Here is a 19,290-nt window from a genome sequence, read left to right as displayed (position 1 = left end):
TTCCAAAGTGAAGGGCAGCATTAACCCACTGCTCCAGATCAGTGCTTCTCAAACTTCAATGGGATATGAATCCTCTGGTATCTTGCAAAAATACAGCTTCTGATTCATTAGGTCTGTTCTTTCTTCCACGAGACAGAGTAACAAACCCATGTGGCTGTAGGAACTCAAGGTGGCACAAATCTCTCTTCCAACATCTTAAGGACTTGTCTATCATGAGAGTTCTTGAAGGCTCAAGACCTCCAGAAGAAAGCAGTATTGGCGATCATCTTCAGAAACAGTCATGAGCAGGTGAGGAGGACATCAACCCACTTGATTCTGTGTTTTTTTTTTTTTTTTTTTTTTCTTGTCTGAAGGAGACTGGCAGCATTACTACTTACAGTTATACTGCTAATTAGCCTTCAACTATTTGTATAGCACATAAGAAATAACACTGCTCACATATAAAGAAAGCAGGTCAATGGATTCTGTGTTTTATTTATTTTTTTTTTATGGAGACAGAGTCTCCCTATGTTGCCCTCAGTACAGTGCTGTGGAGTCAAAGCTCATAGCAACTTCAAACTCCTGGGCTTAAGCAATTCTCTTGCCTCAGCCTCCCAAGCAGCTGGGACCACAGGCGCCCGCCACAAAGCGCGGCTGTCATTGTTGGTTAGCTGGCCTGGGCTGGGTTCCAACCCACCAACTTCGGTGTATGTGGCTGGTGCCATAACCACTGTGCTACGGGCACCGAGCCTGTGTTCTTCCTATTTGTGACCTTTATCAAAATTGAAGTGGCTCCACAAATGCCAAGGGAAGAAAGACAAACAGATCATTTTCATTCAGCGGTTTTCTCCCAGCTATTTCTAGCTGACTGCAAACAATTTTCATCCTGTCTATGCCTCCTAAGTTTTTGTTGTTAAAAAAAGATACATGGGTATTGCCAAAGCAACAAAACACATTGAAAAAAGGAGAAAGAATTCAAAGTGAATATGAGGAGAGAGGTAGAAAGGAAAGTTTTCAGAAAGAGAAAGTGGTGAACTCAGTGATTAGAAAATATGATTGAGAGAAAGACAAGAAACATACCTTTATATGGTAAAGGGGGGCTGAGCGCAGTGGATCTTGCCTGTAATCCCTGCACTCTGAGAGGCCAAGGAGGGTGGATTACCTGAGCTCACAAGTTCAAGACCTGTGAAGAGCATGACCTGAAGTAGAGCATGACCCTGTCTCTAGTAATAGTCAGGCATTGTGGCGAGCACCCGTAATCTCAGCTACTTGGGTGGCTGAGACAAGAGAATTACTTGAGCCCAAGAGTTGGAGGTTGCTGTGAGCTATGACACCATAGCACTGTACCGTGGACAACAAAGTGAGACTCTGTCTCAAAAAAAAAAAAAAAACCAAATTGTCATAAAGTGGGAATAGTAAAGGAAGAACAAAGGCAAGCAGGAACCCTGCCTCTGTGAGTCTTGAATCACGGGGAAGGTAGGAAAAAAATAAGAAAGGCCTAGTAGCAATATGAAAGGGATTTGATTGCTGCTAGTAAGTGTATTCCTAGAGCCATTTTTCCTCTGGCTGGCTTTCATTTTAGCTTCCCTGAAGTGGCCTAGTTAAGTGAAGTGAGTCCATATTTTAAACAAAATAATGTGCTTTTTTTCAACATAATATAAAATTTATCAATAAAATAAAGCTCATCAAACCTCTTTCAGACATAATAGATGCTAAGAAACATCATTTACCGTATTATCTATTTTTTATTCCCTCCTGAAGCTGCTGCACACACTGTGTGTGGGCTCCCTGGACAGGGGTATCGAGTATTTTCCAATAGCAATGGGGCCACTTTGCCTGCTGTGGCACGAAATGAGGTAGAATCCCCATGCCTTCCAGAATACATCTCTTTGTAGGAAGAGAAAAATCATAGGTCTGCATTCCAGCAGCTCATGGGCTGTTTAAACCAACTCTTTGGGGGAGGGGAAAGCCAGTCTCACAGCACTTTGCCCAGAGAAAAGATGCCAATGTCAGTGTTAACCATTAGGAAACATCATTAAAGCAGATGAGAAACAGGCTGTAGACATTTTTATAAACCCACAATACTCAGCTTGGAGATTGTGTTACGACAATGGCATTTATACCCATTTTTAGAGACTGGTGAAGAACCATCTTTGTACTCAAGAGAGTGTGTTTGTGAGGGGGTATTACAGCTGGGGATCATTCAAAGCAAGGCCTTCCAGAGAGCTTGTGCACCTGATAGAGCTAGAAGGCTTTAGGCCAAGTAGTTGTGGGCTCATTGTCCAAATCCCTTCAGCACTGCAAAGAAAATACTCCCTTTTCAGGGCGGCGCCTGTGGCTCAGTGAGTAGGGCGCCAGCCCCATATGCCGAGGGTGGCGGGTTCAAACCCAGCCCCGGCCAAACTGCAACAAAAAAATAGCCGGGCGTTGTGGCGGGCACCTGTAGTCCCAGCTGCTCGGGAGGCTGAGGCAAGAGAATCGCGTAAGCCCAAGAGTTAGAAGTTGCTGTGAGCCGTGTGATGTCACGGCACTCTACCTGAGGGTGGTACAGTGAGACTCTGTCTCTACAGAAAAAAAAAGAAAATACTCCCTTTTCATTCCAGGACACTCTGGGGACTAGACTTTTAGAGAATGATCTTCTGCTTAAATCTCCATAGCTGCAACATTAGTGATCTCTGTAAGTGCCTTCCTCCCCCCCAGGCCAAAAGAAAACTCAGAAAGGTTGAGAAACTTGCACAGATGCGCCAGTGTTCAGCAAAGGGACTAGCATTTGACTCTGTGCTCTTTACAATGCTGCCTTCTGACCCAAGCCTGGAGACAAAGATTTAAAGCAGAAATAGAAAAAGGCTGTGCATATCGAATTGTCCCCAAATGAGGTCTCCTTGGTCTGTCTTCAGGACTACAAGCTCGGCAGGAAAATTTTTCTTTGTAAAACAGGGTTGTGTCTGTAAGACACAACCTACACAGTTTTCACCTACACAGTGAAAACAGGAAGGAGGTGAGCAAATTCCTGGAAGTTTGCTTTCTGCTTTCACACTATTACAGTTGTGTGTTTTCTGTGAAGCCCTACAAGAGGGATGGAATATAGACCATGATATTCTTGAAATGCAAAGTTTTCCTATTTGTACTGACATCTCATGACAGTGCTATGTGACTGCAGTCTGCATCGTCTTGGGAACCAAACATTTCATTTTACCAAGATTCAGATTATTCACTCATGCATTAATTGAACCAGAAGTTACCAAGCACATGATAGATGCCAGGCACCATGCTAGGCTTGAGAATACCAAGACATGATCAAAGAAGGACCATGGGGAAGACTAGTTGAAAACTACTAACACAGTTGAACCTGACTGAACATATAAGAACAACAATGCAGTGAGCTTTCGCCTTGGGGGTGGCCCAGGTTCTCAGCAATGGTGACATTATTTGCTTTGCATTTATCTGGGTGAATCTTCACAGTGACCACAGCTGGTGAGTATTCTTTTTCAGATTTCAGACATGAGGAAACTAAAGCCATAAGTATTTAAATTACCCAAGTTTCACAAAACTCCTAAGTAGTGAAGTTACATTTTGAAATCCAATTTTTCAGATCTCAAACCCAGAACATTACTACTCTGTGGACAAACAGCAAGAAGAGATAAATGGTGGCTTGGCACCCGTAGCACAGTGATTACAGTGAGCACCAGCCACACACACCAAGGGTGGCAGGTTCAAACCTGGCCTGGGTCAGCTAAACAACAACTGCAACAAAAAACAGCTGGACATTGTGGCAGGTGCCTGTAGTCCCAGGTACTTGGGAGGCTAAGGGAAGAGAATCACTTAAAGCCCAAGAGTTTGAGGTTCCTGTGAGCTGTAATGCCACAGCACTCTACTGAGGGCAACATAGTGAGACTCCCATCTCAAAAAAAAAAAAATAAATAAAAGAGAGAGAGATTAATGCCAACAGTCCGGTGGCATTCCAGAAGACCTCACAGAATGCCCAAGTTCATTCCACGAGACTTAGCCCATGGAAATAATGAGTTATGAGACTTTGCAGTTGTCTGCTGGTTACATTCTTTTCAATTAATTCAACTTGCCAACCAAGCATTCATGTTAACAACACTGTGTGCATACTTCAGCTCATTTTAATCTGCAGACTCATTAATACATGAATATATAAACAAGGAGGAAATTATACTGTCCATACTCTTTTGAAACCTGCTGATTTTACTTACTTTATTATATTTTGATTGCTGAACAACAACTGACTACAAATTTAGTGGCTTAACACAACAACTTTATCGTAGTTTTGTAGGCCAGAAGTACAAGCAGGCTGGACTGGATTCTCTGCGTAGACAGACTCTCAGAAACCCAGAATCAAGATCCAGTACCAGCTACACTCCTGTCCATGAGATCTGGCAAGAATCTGCTTCCACGCAGGTTGTGGGAAGAAATCAGTTCTCTTTGTGACTGTAGGACTGAGGACTTTTCTATTCTTCCTGGGTGCTGGCCAAGGACCACTTTTAGCTCCTGTAGGCTATTTGGTCCCTGACAGTGACTCCTCTCTCTCAGTTACAGAGAGCCTCCTGCACATAGAAGAGGCTCATGTGCCTAATCTTTCTAATTTTTTCTTCTGCTGTTACCTGTTACCTTCTCCAGTTTGTAAAGGGCTCTTGCCCTTTACAGAGTACGTCACATGGACTATGCATTGTTCCTAGTCTTACAAGGATGTCTTCATCCTCATCCTAACTCTGAGGTATAGAGGTTAGTGCTGTGTGCTCCCTATTCTGCTGCTGCACAGAGCAATCCTACTCAATCCTCGCTTGTGTCTGCCTTAACCTAGAATCCAAAGGCCTATCTTTAATGTATAATGCTAACTGATGGAATTCACATTAATAAAGAGTGTATAAGAGAGTACCTCCTCTTCCCTAGAGCTACTGAGAAAAGATCTTACTGTGATATAAAATAAGTCAAAGAATTTGATTACATAGGAGATAAAATGGAGAACACTCACAAAAATACCAATTTTGTTTTTCTGTGCGATACGGAGGCTTGTAGAATTATTTTAGATTGTCATCCACTTATTGTATTCCCTATTAATAAAATTTGTCCTTGAAAGTAAATTTGAAAAAGGGGTTTTGAAAGAGTACAGAACCTGAAAATTACTGCCATGGCTCCTTTAATAACATTCAAAAGCAACCCTATAGTTCTAATTGGTTCCTTACTCCATAATTTTGTGCCACTTTCAATAATACTTCACATATTTGTATTCCTAAATAAGATATATATTTGTAAGATTGAGATATTACTCTTCAATTGGGCTTTCAAAGAAAGTTCATTGCTTTTATCCTCTTGTTCCTTTGACATGGTAAGAAAACAACAAAACACTGTGATTCAGTTTGATTTCTGAAAATCAATGCACTCAAACTAAGTGAATAAGTACCATTATCTCAAACTCCTGACCTCAATCACTCCTCCTGCCTCAGCCTCCCAGAGCGCTAGGATGACAGGCATGGGCCACCAAGTATTATTATCAACTCCATTTTCTACAGAAGACAACTGAAACAAGGAGATGTTAAGTCCCTTATCCAAGATCACAGAATAAAACAAGGATGGGATGTCCCAGACTGGCTTCAGAGGCTTCAGTCTTAGATACTGTTTCTATTTCCTCTAGAATTTTCTTACAAAATCTTTAAAAAGAGTATATCCCTCTCCTTTCTTTTCTTTCTTTTATTTTTGAGACAGAGCCTTACTATGTCACTCTTGGTAGAGTGCTGTGGCATCACAGCTCACAGCAACCTCAAACTCTTGAGCTCAAGCGATTCTCTTGCCTCAGCCTCCCAAGTAGCTGGGACTACAGGCACCTGCCACAATGCCTGGCCATGTTTTGGTTGCAGTTGTCATTGTTGTTTAGCAGGCCTGGGCCGGGCTCAACAGTGTATGTGACTGGCGCCTGCCATCTTCAGTGTATGTGGCTGGCGCCCTACTCACTGAGCTACAGGCACTGAGCCCCCAATCCCTTCAAGTTTAGTTTCGCCTGTGTAAGTGTGGGCATGTCCTACCTGGCAAAGCTTTACCAGCCTACAGTTGCCCTGTGAAGGCCTGGAACAACATTTCCTCCAGTCACTGATATGGAGGACACATCTGTGATGCACTCAGCTGATGTGGAGGTGAGAGGGCAGTGCAGTAGAGTCAAGAAATAAAGATACCACGATGGATTCCAAACACTATAGTACTGAGGTGAAGACAGAAGAGACTGGCTATGCTAACTCACTGTGTCAACAAAAGCTTTACTAACCATGTGTGGCAGAATGGTCCTAGGAACCCAGGGACAGCCCAGCCACATCTGTTGATGTAGGGAGAAAGATTTATTGTATTTATTGTTAAAAGCATACGTGGAGAGAGTCATTGAAAAAGCTGTAACATCGTGTATGATTACGGTGCTGGAATATGTGTTAGCAGGGATGTATATCAGGTTCAACTTCCAAAGTGCACAGATTTACTTTTAAAAAAAATCTATGTAGAGGCCTCCTCTGAGAATTACACAATACTTTATTTGGGGCAGTGTGATGATGATAGACCTTCAGCTAAACAAGCTAGAATATAGCAATAAAAAGACAATGACAGACGTTTGGTTTAGCCACACATCATTTGCTTTGAGGGAGTGCTATGGTTTGAAGGTGTCTCCTAAAAGTTCATGTGTTGGAAAATTAATCCCCAAAGCAACATGTTTGGAAGAAAGACCTGGTAAGAAGAGACTGGATCACGAGAGAGGAGACCTCTTTAATGGGTTAGTGTTGTTCTCACAGGAGCAGGTTGTTATAAAGCGAGCCTGGCCCGGCGCATCTCTGTCCTGCATGCTTGCTACTACATTACACCCTTCACCTGTGGGATGACCCTCACCAGATGCTGGTGCCACACTCCTGGACTTCACAGCCTCCCCAGGATGATGAGCTAAAAAAAAAATTCTGTTCCTAATAAGTTATCCAGTCTTAGGTATACCATTATAGCAACAGAAAATGGACAGAAACAGGGATATGGCCCTGCTGGGCCCTCCCCCATGCTCATTCTTCAATCCTGTTCTACCTCATCCCACTCCCACCAGAGTCTGAACTCAGCTTCCAAGGGCTGAATGTCACCTTGTAGTTGTGAGTTTGGCCAGCCAGTATGTCAGCATTAATAAGAACTACAGAGAAAAGAAATGCAGCCCAGCAAGCCACAGTCACCTGTTAGGCTAGAAGCAAGAAAGCAGATATCCCTACAAGTGCTATGGCCAACTCAAACAATTCTCCTCTTATTAAAAGACAAGGCCTTTTTTTTTTTTTTTTTGGCCGGGGCTGTGTTTGAACCCGCCACCTCTGGCATATGGGACCGGCGCCCTACTCCTTGAGCCACAGGCACCGCCCAAGCCAAGGCCTTTTGATATTGCCCAACCTTTCCCACACAATACCATAGCACACTCACTGGGAGTGTGTGGAGTGTGACAAAGAAGCACAATCTATAAGAAAAAAAGGAAAAAAAAGTAAAGAAAATTCTTAAAGTTTGATAGCAGCTCAGAAGAATATAAAACAAAGCCAACCCTTTCACCATCTGACCTTGACAAGGCCAACAGATCACATCTCCTAGGAGGGCTGGGCATCGTGGCAGGGGTTTCTACCAGAACTGCCAGCCTGGGGATTGCTAGCCACCAGTTCTGACTAATGTCCGCTGCGCTGGCAAAAAGCCTCCACTAAGTCTCTGATAAGTTAGAACTCATACAACATCAGTAGATTCCCTACCAACAGTAGTTCTCCAAAATCACAGAGGCTTGGGTCTACTCACTGATGGGGAAGGGGTCCCTTGTACTTTATTACAGGAGGTATGCTATTTCTACACCAAGAAGTCTGTTCTGGTCCTAGAGGGCATCACCCGGCTCCAAGAAAAAACTACCTACCAGTGATCTCAAAATGAAAGACCCTGATTCGACAGCATTTAGGTACACTGGATCTCACCACCCTTGGGACCCTTTCCTGCGATTTGCCTATTATTTATGTATTTATACATATTTTTTGAGACAGTCTCACTTTGTCATCCTTGGTAGAGTGTCGTGGCGTCATGGCTCATAGCAACTTCAAACTCTTGGCCTCAAGCAATTCTCTTGCTTCAGCATCCCAAGTAGCTGGAATTACAGTCCCCTGCCACAACATCCAGCTCTTTTTAGAGAAGGGATCTCCCTCTTGCTCTGGCTAGTCCTGAATCAATCCACTTGCCTCAGTCTCCCAGAGTGCTAGGATTACAGGCATGAGCCACCTCACCCAGCCTCGATTCTCCCCTTAATAACCATTATCCCTTGTGTCATCTAATTCCTGTCCTCATTTATTCAAGACAGGGTAAAAATGGTGTCAGCCATAGTTGCAATCCAATTTCTACTACTTCCCAAACCTCTCTCAAAGTACCCCAAACCCATGCAGCCCTACTAATACCTGACTCCTACCATTCATCCAACCAAGAACAGCTACTGCCCTATGTAGCCAAAAGCAATTTTGGAAGATGGATCGTTGTCCCCATCACCCCTTTTAACAAGAGCTGGGAATGGTGGGAGGCCTAATGCAGCCACACACAAACCCTTTCCCCTCCCCATCCACCTTGTCTCCTCCTAAGACAAAGACACAAACAATCCAATTAGGCCATGCCCTGAGAAATTCACACCAAAAGACCCTAGCTGAGAGGCAACATGTAGAATGTGCCCTCCCGATAGCCACATATAATTGTGGTCTCTAACTGCTCCCAGGTGCAGACACCATCTTTGTACTGCCCAGGTGGGTCACCCTCCGCTTTCAATAGAGCTGACCTAAACCTCTTTCCTACTGCGGTTTTGTCTTTAGGCACAATCATTTATACCTTTCATATATGATTCCCATGGAATTTTAATCTCTGAAGAGTGTCTTTCACAGAGTTTTTTTTTTTTTTTATTGTTGGGGATTCATTGAGGGTACAATAAGCCAGGTTACACTGATTGCAATTGTTAGGTAAAGTCCCTCTTGCAATCATGTCTTGCCCCCATAAAGTGTGACACACACCAAGGCCCCACCCACCTCCCTCTTTCCCTCTTTCTGTTTCCCCCCCCAACCTTAATTGTCATTAATTGTCCTCATATCAAAATTGAGTACATAGGATTCATGCTTCTCCATTCTTGTGATGCTTTACTAAGAATAATGTCTTCCACTTCCATCCAGGTTAATACGAAGGATGTAAAGTCTCCATTTTTTTTAATGGCTGAATAGTATTCCATGGTATACATATACCACAGCTTGTTAATCCATTCCTGGGTTGGTGGGCATTTAGGCTGTTTCCACATTTTGGCGATTGTAAATTGAGCTGCAGTAAACAGTCTAGTACAAGTGTCCTTATGATAAAAGGATTTTTTTCCTTCTGAGTAGATGCCCAGTAATGGGATTGCAGGATCAAATGGGAGGTCTAGGTTGAGTGCTTTGAGGTTTCTCCATACTTCCTTCCAGAAAGGTTGTACTAGTTTGCAGTCCCACCAGCAGTGTAAAAGTGTTCCCTTCTCTCCACATCCACGCCAGCATCTGCAGTTTTGAAATTTTGTGATGTGGGCCATTCTCACTGGGGTTAGATGATATCTCAGGGTTGTTTTGATTTGCATTTCTCTAATATATAGAGATGATGAACATTTTTTCATGTGTTTGTTAGCCATTCGTCTGTCATCTTTAGAGAAAGTTCTATTCATGTCTCTTGCCCATTGATATAAGGGATTGTTGGCTTTTTTCATGTGGATTAATTTGAGTTCTCTATAGATCCTGGTTATCAAGCTTTTGTCTGATTGAAAATATACAAATATCCTTTCCCATTGTGTAGGTTGTCTCTTTGCTTTGGTTATTGTGTCCTTAGCTGTACAGAAGCTTTTCAGTTTAATGAAGTCCCATTTGTTTATTTTTGTTGTTGTTGCAATTGCCATGGCAGTCTTCTTCATGAAGTCTTTCCCCAGGCCAATATCTTCCAGTGTTTTTCCTATGCTTTCTTGGAGGATTTTTATTGTTTCATGCCTTAAGTTTAAGTCCTTTATCCATCTTGAATCAATTTTTGTGAGTGGGGAAAGGTGTGGGTCCAGTTTCAGTCTTTTACATGTAGACATCCAGTTCTCCCAACACCATTTATTGAATAGGGAGTCTTTCCCCCAAGGTATGTTCTTGTTTGGTTTATCAAAGATTAGGTGGTTGTAAGATGTTAGTTTCATTTCTTGGTATTCAATTCGATTCCAAGTGTCTATGTCTCTGTTTTTGTGCCAGTACCATGCTGTCTTGAGCACTATGGCTTTGTAGTACAGACTAAAATCTGGTATGCTGATGCCCCCAGCTTTATTTTTGTTACAGAGAACTGCCTTAGCTATACGGGGTTTTTTCCGGTTCCATACTTTTTTTTTTTATGAGACAGAGTCTCACTTTGTTACCCTCGGTAGAGTGCTATGGCATCATAGTTCACAGCAACCTCAAACTCTTGGGCTTAAGCAATTCTCTTGCCTCAGCCTCCCAAGTAGCTGAGACTACAGGCACCCACCAAAATGCCCATTCAAATTTTTTTTTTTTTTTTGGTTGTAGTTGTCATTGTTCTTCAGCAGTCCCAGGCCGGTTTGAAACCACCAGCTCTGGTGTATGTGGCTGGCGCCCTAGCAGCTGAGGTACAGGTGCCGAGCCACAGAACATTTTCAATACTGATTATGTCCACTTTGTTAATTTATCAAAAAAAAGGTGCATTTTTTGATGTCATATCTAAAACTTCATTGCTAATCCCACAGTTACAAAGAGTACACCTTTCTTTGGGTCTACAAATGTTACAGTTTTTACTTAACATTTCTACCATTCATTTTAGTTAATTTTTGAATAATTTATGAAGAATGCCAACATCCATTTTCCATAATATGTTTCCTAAGTATCGCCAATTATTGTGTCTACAGCTAGACAACCCTTGATGGGATGCAGCTGGCAATGTGCTCAATCTGTAAATCAAGTGGAGATGAACTGTCATAATGCACAGTGCTGAAATCTGTGAATATAGAATCTATTTCTTTACATCTCCTGTGATCCCTCTCATTACAATCTTTTTAATTTTGGGCACACACAAGTGCTGAGTTTGGCTGCTCCCAGCCTCACCAACAATTAACATTTCCTGAGTGCTTCAGTTTCATCATTCTATTAGGCATGTGGTGGTCTCTTTATGTAGATCCAATTTGCCCTCTGGAAAAAAAAAATCAATGAAATCAACAAATTTATATGTGTGTGTGTGTGTGTGTGTGTACATACATAATCCCTTTTAAATATTTGTTTGTAAAAGGCCTGTTTATTAATTTTGCCTTTATCTCTGATTTTTAAGTCATTTCCTTATGCATTTGTAGGATTTTTTTAAAACACTTTTCATTTATAACACTTTTCATATTTATTTTGATACTATGTTTTCATTGCCTCAGGATTAATTTCTAACTCTCCTAAAGAAGTCTTTCAGTGGGCAGGCATGGTGGCTCATGCCTTGTAATCTCAGTATTCTGGGAGGCTGAGGATGGTAGATTGCTTTAGCTCAGGAGTTCAAGACCAGCCTAAGCAAGAGTGAGACTCCCATCTCTACTAAAAATAGAAAAAAAATTAGCCAGACATTGTGCTGGGCGCCTGTTGTCCCAGCTACTTGGGAAGCTGAGGCAAGAGGATCACTTGAACCCAGGAGTTTGAGGTTGCTGTGAGCTAGGAAATACAAATGTCAAACTAACCATAGAGAATTTATACTCTTATTATTTTGTAGTTACTACCTTCTAAAGAGATTTCCATCTGCACCTGCTCCATAAGTATAAACAGGTACATGTAGGGAGATAACTATGTAGGATCTCATCTTCATTTAACTCCACAAATAACAGCATTCATTTTTGCACACAGATTCCTCCAGGGGCCCGGTAGGTACAGTTCATTCCAATGCTCTCTTATAGCTAACAAAGGACGATACTGGAATAAAGCCACTAAATGGACAGCTACTTCACAAGCTAAATAGTAAAAATTGATGATGTAATACATACATGCACACATCGACGACTTTCGCAGTTTCCATGAAGATGGCATCAAAACTGACACGTACGGAGGCTTTGGTGTTGACAATCCTGACAAACACACTTCGAAGGGCCAGAGTCCTTCTTCCTCAGCACTGGCCTTGAAGAGTAACAATCCTTCTGGGAAATTGTTAAAAATTTCTGAAATAAGACACAGGTTTTATACTCAATACTAGAAAAAATAGGTTATAATTTCCAGTCATCGTCTTTAAATTTTTTTAAATTTCAGGATAATGTGAGGGTACAAACAGGAGTCCCTCTTACAGTTATGTCCTGTACCCCAAAGGTGTGCCGTACACCCCCAAATTGTGCCCATTCAGTGAGAGCACCTGAAACCTGAATTAAAATGAGTTGTTTTTTTTCCCATGTGGGTGTGAATTCGATTGTTTACTGGCTTCATATTAGTATTGAGTATGTTGGAAATTTGCTTTTCCATTCTTTTCTTTGAGACAGAGCCTCAAGCTGTTGTCCAGAGTAGCATACTATGACATCATAGCTCACAGCAACCTACAACTCTTGGGCTCCAGTGATCCTATTGCCTCAGTTTATCTATTTTTAGAAGAGATGGAACCTTATTTTTCCTCAGGCTAGTCTGGAACTCGTGAGCTCAAGCAATCCACCCACCTTGACCTCCCAGAGTGTTAGGATTTACAGGCATCAGCCACTGTGCTTGGCAGGAATTATATTTTCTGCATTATCCACATTGCCACTTTGTGTTTTAACTGGTGTATTTTGTTCATTCCCATTTAAGGTAAGTATTGCTCTGTGCAATATTATTTTATTTGCTTTCTCAGCTTCTCATTCATCTGTTCCTCTTTTCTTTTATTTATTTATTTTTTTTTGGTAGAGACAGAGTCTCACCCTATGGCCCTCATTAGAGTGCTGTGGTCTCACACAGCTCACAGCAGTCTCAAACTCTTGAACTCAAATGATTCTCTTGCCTCAGCCTCCTGAGTAGCTAGGACTACAGGCGCCCGCCACAACGCCCGGCTATTTTTTGGTTGCAGTTTGGCCGGGGCAAGGTTTGAACCCGCCACCCTCGGTATATGGGGCCAGCGCCCCACCAACTGAGCCACAGGTGCAGCCCTGTTCCTCTTTTCTTATTTTCCTCTTAGTTACTTAAATATTTTTTAGAGTTGATCTTGGTTTACTTATAATGTTTCTCACTATACTACTTTTTATAGTTTTCTAAGTAGTTGTTCTAGGTATAAAATGTATTTATGTAACTTATCACAGTCTATGAGTATCATCATTTTATGACCTCAAGTGAAATACATCAAGCTTAACTCTAATTTAGATGCCTTACCTCCCAACTTTTTAATATAATTGTATTGCTCTACAACCAGAGCATCAGATCACATGGTATTTTATCTTTTGCTCTAACCATCAAATATCATCTCAGTAACTCATGAGGAAAATATTCTTATATATTTAACCTTATTTTTTGCCAACTTCCAATGTATTTTTCTTTTCCACATTCTTATGTTATTTACTTTCTATTTAGAGAACTTTCTTTAGCCATTTTCTTCAAAGGTGGGTTTGCTAACAACAATGTCTCTTAGTTTTCCTAATAATGTCTTTTGTTCTCCTTCTTTCTTAAATATATTTTCATAGATACAGTAATCTTAGCACTTTGGGAGGCCGAGGCAGATGGATTGCCTGAACTCACAGGTTCGAGACTAGCCTAAGCCAGAGTGAGACCATCTCTAAAAATAGGCAGGTGTTGTGGCGGGGGCCTGTAGTCCCAGCTACTTGGGAGGCTGAGGCAAGAGAATCATATGAGCTCAAGAGTTTGAGATTGCTGTAAGCTGTGACTCCCTGGCATTCTACCAAAGGTGACAAGTGAGACTCTGTCTCCAAAAAAAACCATAAAAGTAGCACACTACATTATCGATCTAACCTTGTTTAATTTTTAATGGTCTTTAACACCACAGAACATTAATGCATATAAATACAAATATAAATTTATGTATTTAGTTCTACCTGTATTCATTTAAAGGAGTTATTTTTTTCACTACTTTACCCTAAACTCTTAGAAAATGGGTGGAATATAAAAACTACTCAAAATTCAGTTGTTGAGTCAAAAAATCCAGTGTACAAAAGAATGTCTCATAACAGAAGAAATGCAGAATAATGAAGCTAAGGTGGACAACTGAATTGCTTTGAAAAGCAGAAAGTAACTAAGAAAAACAAGCAGAAATATATGGTGACCAAAATGGATTATCAGCAAGAACAGTGAATATTTTTTTTAAAAAATCAAAAAGGAGAACATTTTTTATGAGAGTAGTATTTGAAGGTTTGATTTAGGAATCAATTCTCAAGTTACTTCTGAGGTTTAGGACCTCTAAACAGATATTCTTAAAAAACACCTCTAAGACAACAACCTTTGAATAACCTACACTAAAATAATAAATCCCCTAACATTAATCTGTGCAGCACACATTAACTCACCTGGATGGCTCTAGCTTAGAGGCTCTTCCTCCAGTATTTGTGGTTCCTATTTTTGCTCTAGGAGAAGATCACCTCTGGTTTGACAACACAATACCTTGTTAACAAGAAATAATTTAGAACTTGAACCAGTCTATACTTCATGGCCACTGAAGGAGTGGGAGGCTTCTCGAGCTGCTCAACAAAGGTATTAGAACATTTCAATTGATAGGTAAATATAACTATCTTCTGGTGGTCAAAAGTGATTCACTGGCCAGGTGTGGTGGCTCATGCCTATAATCCTAGCACTCTGGGAGGCCAAGGCAGGTGGATTGCTTGAGCTCACGAGTTCAAGACCAGCTTGAGCAAAAGCGAGACCCTGTCTCTACTAAAAAACAGAAAACCTGAAGCAAGAGGATCACTTGAACCCTAGTTGGAGGTTGCTGTGAGCTATGATGCTACGGCACTCTACTTAGGGCAACAGCTTTGGAGTCTGTCTCAAAAAAAAAAAAAATGATCCACTGACACAGATTTTCTTTACCTTATGTATCATTAAACTACAGCTGGCCCATTGACTTCATAAGAATAAAATATGCTATTTAGAATTATGTAGCAAGTAGGCCTTACCTACTGAGACCTAGTTGCTGTGGCTCTCCAGCATCACATCCCTATATAAAGATCACTGACTATGGTCCAAGTACTATACTACACCTCCTGGCTCAAGCCCACAGGTACATCATTAAATTATATTGATCCCTGGAACTTCTCAATCTGAAATTGTTCAAATTTAGCTGACATGGAAAGAGATGGAATAGACTAATTCTTACCATGATCATTATTTACAGTTTACCAAAATGGTTTACAGATTATTTGCATTGCTTCATACTGTGGGTGAAAAAGAAATCATAACAAATATTCTGACATACCATTAAGGTATTAACTCATACAGGAAATTTATCAAGTCCCCACAATATAACTGGAACAATTGCAGTTGGAAATAATAATAAAAAGTGAAGAACATATAATCTGGTAAAAAAAAGTATATGCAGTAACATGTTATAAGTACTATTCTATAAATAAGAGAAATTAGCTCTGTTTTTAGGTTCATTGAGGAGATACAGCTGTTGGGTGAATTTTTACTATGATGCCATGTGCACTACAGATTTACAGAGTACATTTATTTTATTTATTTATTTATTTTTTTGTAGAGACAGAGTCTCACTTTATGGCCCTCGGTAGAGTGCCCTGGCATCACACAGCTCACAGCAACCTCCAACTTCTGGGCTTAAGTGATTCTCTTGCCTCAGCCTCCCGAGCAGCTGGGACTACAGGTGTCAGCCACAACGCCCGGCTATTTTTTGGTTTCAGTTCAGCCGGGGCCGGGTTTGAACCCGCCACCCTCGGTATATGGGGCCGGAGCCTTACCGACTGAGCCACAGGTGCCGCCCTACAGAGTACATTTATAAACCATAGAAATAAACTGTCAATAAATTTATTACAAATTTTAATTCTTGCTTAAATTTAAAACTGTGGAAAGCCCATATTTCATTACCATATATATTCTAGGTTCTAACCCTTTAATTCAGAGACAATAATACAGAAAATAGAAAGATTTCCAGTTTACAGGATAAGATATCAAACTGAATTGCTTTGGACACCCTCTGGGTATATGCCTCGTGAAAAAGGAGAGCCAAGGCAGAAACATGAGCATACTATATACTGAAATTGTGCTACTTGGTCTTTATTTATAGGACCCATTCTCTTAAGAAAGGGAAGGGACAGCTAAAGGTCAAAACAGTGCCCTTTATATCAGTCATGGATGTCCAACCTTTTGGCTTTTCTAAGCCACAATGGAAGAACAGTTGTCTTGGGCCTCACATTAAATATATGAACACCAAGAAAAGCTGATGAGTAAAAAAAAAAAAGTCCATTCATAAGTTTTGCAAACACCACAAATAAGCAAAAAAGTCCTCACATAATAATCCAGGTGTGACCTGTGGACTGTGCCTTGGATTCCCCTGCATGTAGGAAGTAGGATGCAAACAGCAATAGCAATAACAGACACAAATGGATTAAAGAATCAAATATTTTTTAAAGTTTAATATTTTTGTTTTTTAAAAATTCATTTTTATTTTTTAAAATTTATTTATTTTTTGAGACAAGAGTCTCACTATGTGGCCCTCAGTAGAGTGCCACGGCATCACAGCTCACAGCAACCTCAAACTCTCGGCTTAAGCAATTCTCTGACCTGAGCCTAGCTGGGACTATAGGTGCCCTCCCTAACACCTGGCTATTTTGTCTAGCAGGCCCTGGCCAGATTCAAACCTGCCAGCCCCAGTGTATGTGGCTGGTGCCCTAACCACTGAGCTATGGGTGCTGAGCTTAAAAAGTTATAGTTATGAAAGCAGCACAACCTCATTAATAATCACACTCATGAAAACTGAAACAGTGAGGTTTTTCAACCATTAACATGGAAATAATTTTTATAATTGGAGAGGACAGAGGGAAAGTAGTCTTTTTTTTGTGTGTGTGAAAGAGTCTTGCCATGTTGCCCTCGGTATAGTGCTGTGGTGTCACAGCTCACAGCAACCTCCAACTCTTGGACTTAAGCGATTCTCTTGCCTCAGCCTCCCAAGTAGCTGTGGCACCTGCCACAATGCCCAGCTATTTGTTGTTGTTGTTGTTGTTGCTGTTGTTGTGAGTTCGGCCGGGGCCGGGTTTGAACCTGCCACCCTCGGTATATGGGGCTGGCACCCTACTAACTGAGCTACAGGCACCACCTGGGAAAGTAGTCTTGTAGTGAACAATAATGTACCTAAAAAATTAGAAACCCTGCTACTATCCTATAACTCAAAAATATTAATTATAGGTATGTACCCAAGGGCAGTGACTCAGAACTTAACAGATATTAGCATCATACGGACACTCTGTAAAACACAGATTGGTGAGTCTCACTCTCAAGAGTTTCCCTTCAGAGAAGCTTGGGGTGGGGACTGAAAATCTGCATTTCAAAGAAGTTCACAGGGATGCTGAGGCTGCTGGTCACAGGTTCTTACTTTGAGAAGCACTGCTCTTATATGGACATAATCTGCATTTGTGCACAAAGAATGACAAAGATGTTCATAGCATTATTTGGTATTCACTTTATTGAGAAATGGAAATTATATAAGTTTCTATGAACAAAATGCTATTTGTAATATAGTAGAGCCACACAATTGAATACTACATAGCATTAAAGGGAATAAATTACATATGCATAGATCTCAAACTATCAGCAAACCAAGGGAAAAACAGTATATCAAATACTTAAGACAATTCACATATTTTTAAAAGCACCCCAAACAATAAACAATATTAGGTGGTTTTCGATGCTTGTTTTTCAATGTACATATACACGTAAAATGAGAAGAGTAGTAGACCAAGGTTTATGGGACACAATGAGTAAAATGTCAAGCAAGAACTGTGCTAAGAGTAGTATCAGAAAAGGATGAAGACTTAAGGGAGAGAAGTCAGCAGGGTAATGCAACAGTTACTCAATTTAGTTTCACAATTTAGTCTTGGTAAGCTTTACCCAGATAAACATCTAGGAAGTTCAATTTTTATCTATTACTTATTCCTCATCTTAATATACTCACACAAATCTAACAATGTCCACTGTAAAATAAACAGGGAGTGAATAAACGAACACCTTACTTTACTCATTTTGTGTTACTAGGAAGATGCAGACAACTTTGCAGACATAGCCAGGTTAGAAAAAAAGAATAGGGTCATGAAAAATCTGGTCTCCCTGGTAGCTCTTGCATTATTTTATAATAGAAAACTGTATACAATGGATACAATACTTCCTGGGAGGAGAATGGGCAAGGACCTTTTGACTTCTCAGAACAAGCAGGGGCAATGATGAACCACTTAACACTAATATAATCTGGGTTTTTGGACACTAAATTTCTCACAGACTGAATTTAAATATTTGCTTCCTAAGAAATTTAACAGCTTGAATCTTCTTTGGTGTTCACAAAACACTTAAAATGACAGTATTGACTTTAAAAGTTAAGAACACATTTAATAAAAGAACACTGATATTTCACTAAAATTGTCATAGCTAAGCTATTTTCCTACTAATGTTACTTCTGGGTAGTGAGTCCACCAAAAGCCATAAAAATCTTCAAGGAAAAAAAAATCTGTTTCAGTTTCTTTACCTAACTCAGTTGCTATTTCTGAAAAGGATGTTTTATAGAAAACTTGTATTTGATCCGTGTGGAAAGGCAGACTGTACTCGGTTAGGAGTAAGGAGATGAGACTTTTAGTCTTTCCTGCTAACAAACACTGACTCAAAAAAAAAAAAAAAATCCAGATCACCCACTACATGAATATGCTATTATCCAGACCAGAAATCTACATCCCCAGGGGTATCTTGTAATGTCTGCACATATTCTGGGTTGTCACTGCTGGTGGAGGCTACTGCAGAGAGGCCAGCGGCACTGCTAAACATCCTGCAATTCACAGGCCAGCCCATGATGACAAAGAATTACCTGCCAGAAATGTCAATAGTCCAACCCCTGACCTTTATAGATGTGGAAACCAAGGAACAGGACAGTAATTGAATTGTGGATTGCACGTCGAAGCACAAGTTCAATACTCTACAAAATTCTATCAACATCTAAAAGACTGGCAGCAACACCTGTGTGAGCCCTTATAAGTCTGTGTGTGAACATCCTGAGACACTGAAGTAAAAACTCCTTTAAAAATGTAGCTTGTGGCCAGTCATCGTGGCTCATGTCTATAATCCCAACATTCTGCAAGGCTGAGGCAAG

The 19,290-nt window shown here is 40.7% G+C and overlaps 1 non-coding gene across 1 annotated transcript; it reads right to left on the bottom strand.

Annotated features, from left to right (window-relative positions):
• Window positions 1-341: 341 nt before the first annotated feature.
• LOC128589496 (small nucleolar RNA SNORA19) lies at window positions 342-470 on the bottom strand. The gene has a single exon (XR_008381062.1). It is a non-coding gene; the product is annotated as a small nucleolar RNA SNORA19 (small nucleolar RNA).
• Window positions 471-19,290: the final 18,820 nt, after the last annotated feature.

Source organism: Nycticebus coucang, chromosome 6, assembly GCF_027406575.1.
Source record: "Nycticebus coucang isolate mNycCou1 chromosome 6, mNycCou1.pri, whole genome shotgun sequence".
Taxonomy (NCBI): Eukaryota; Metazoa; Chordata; class Mammalia; order Primates; family Lorisidae; genus Nycticebus; species Nycticebus coucang.
The sequence above is the reverse complement of the archived record's forward strand: the minus strand, read 5'-3'. Positions and strand labels throughout refer to the sequence as shown.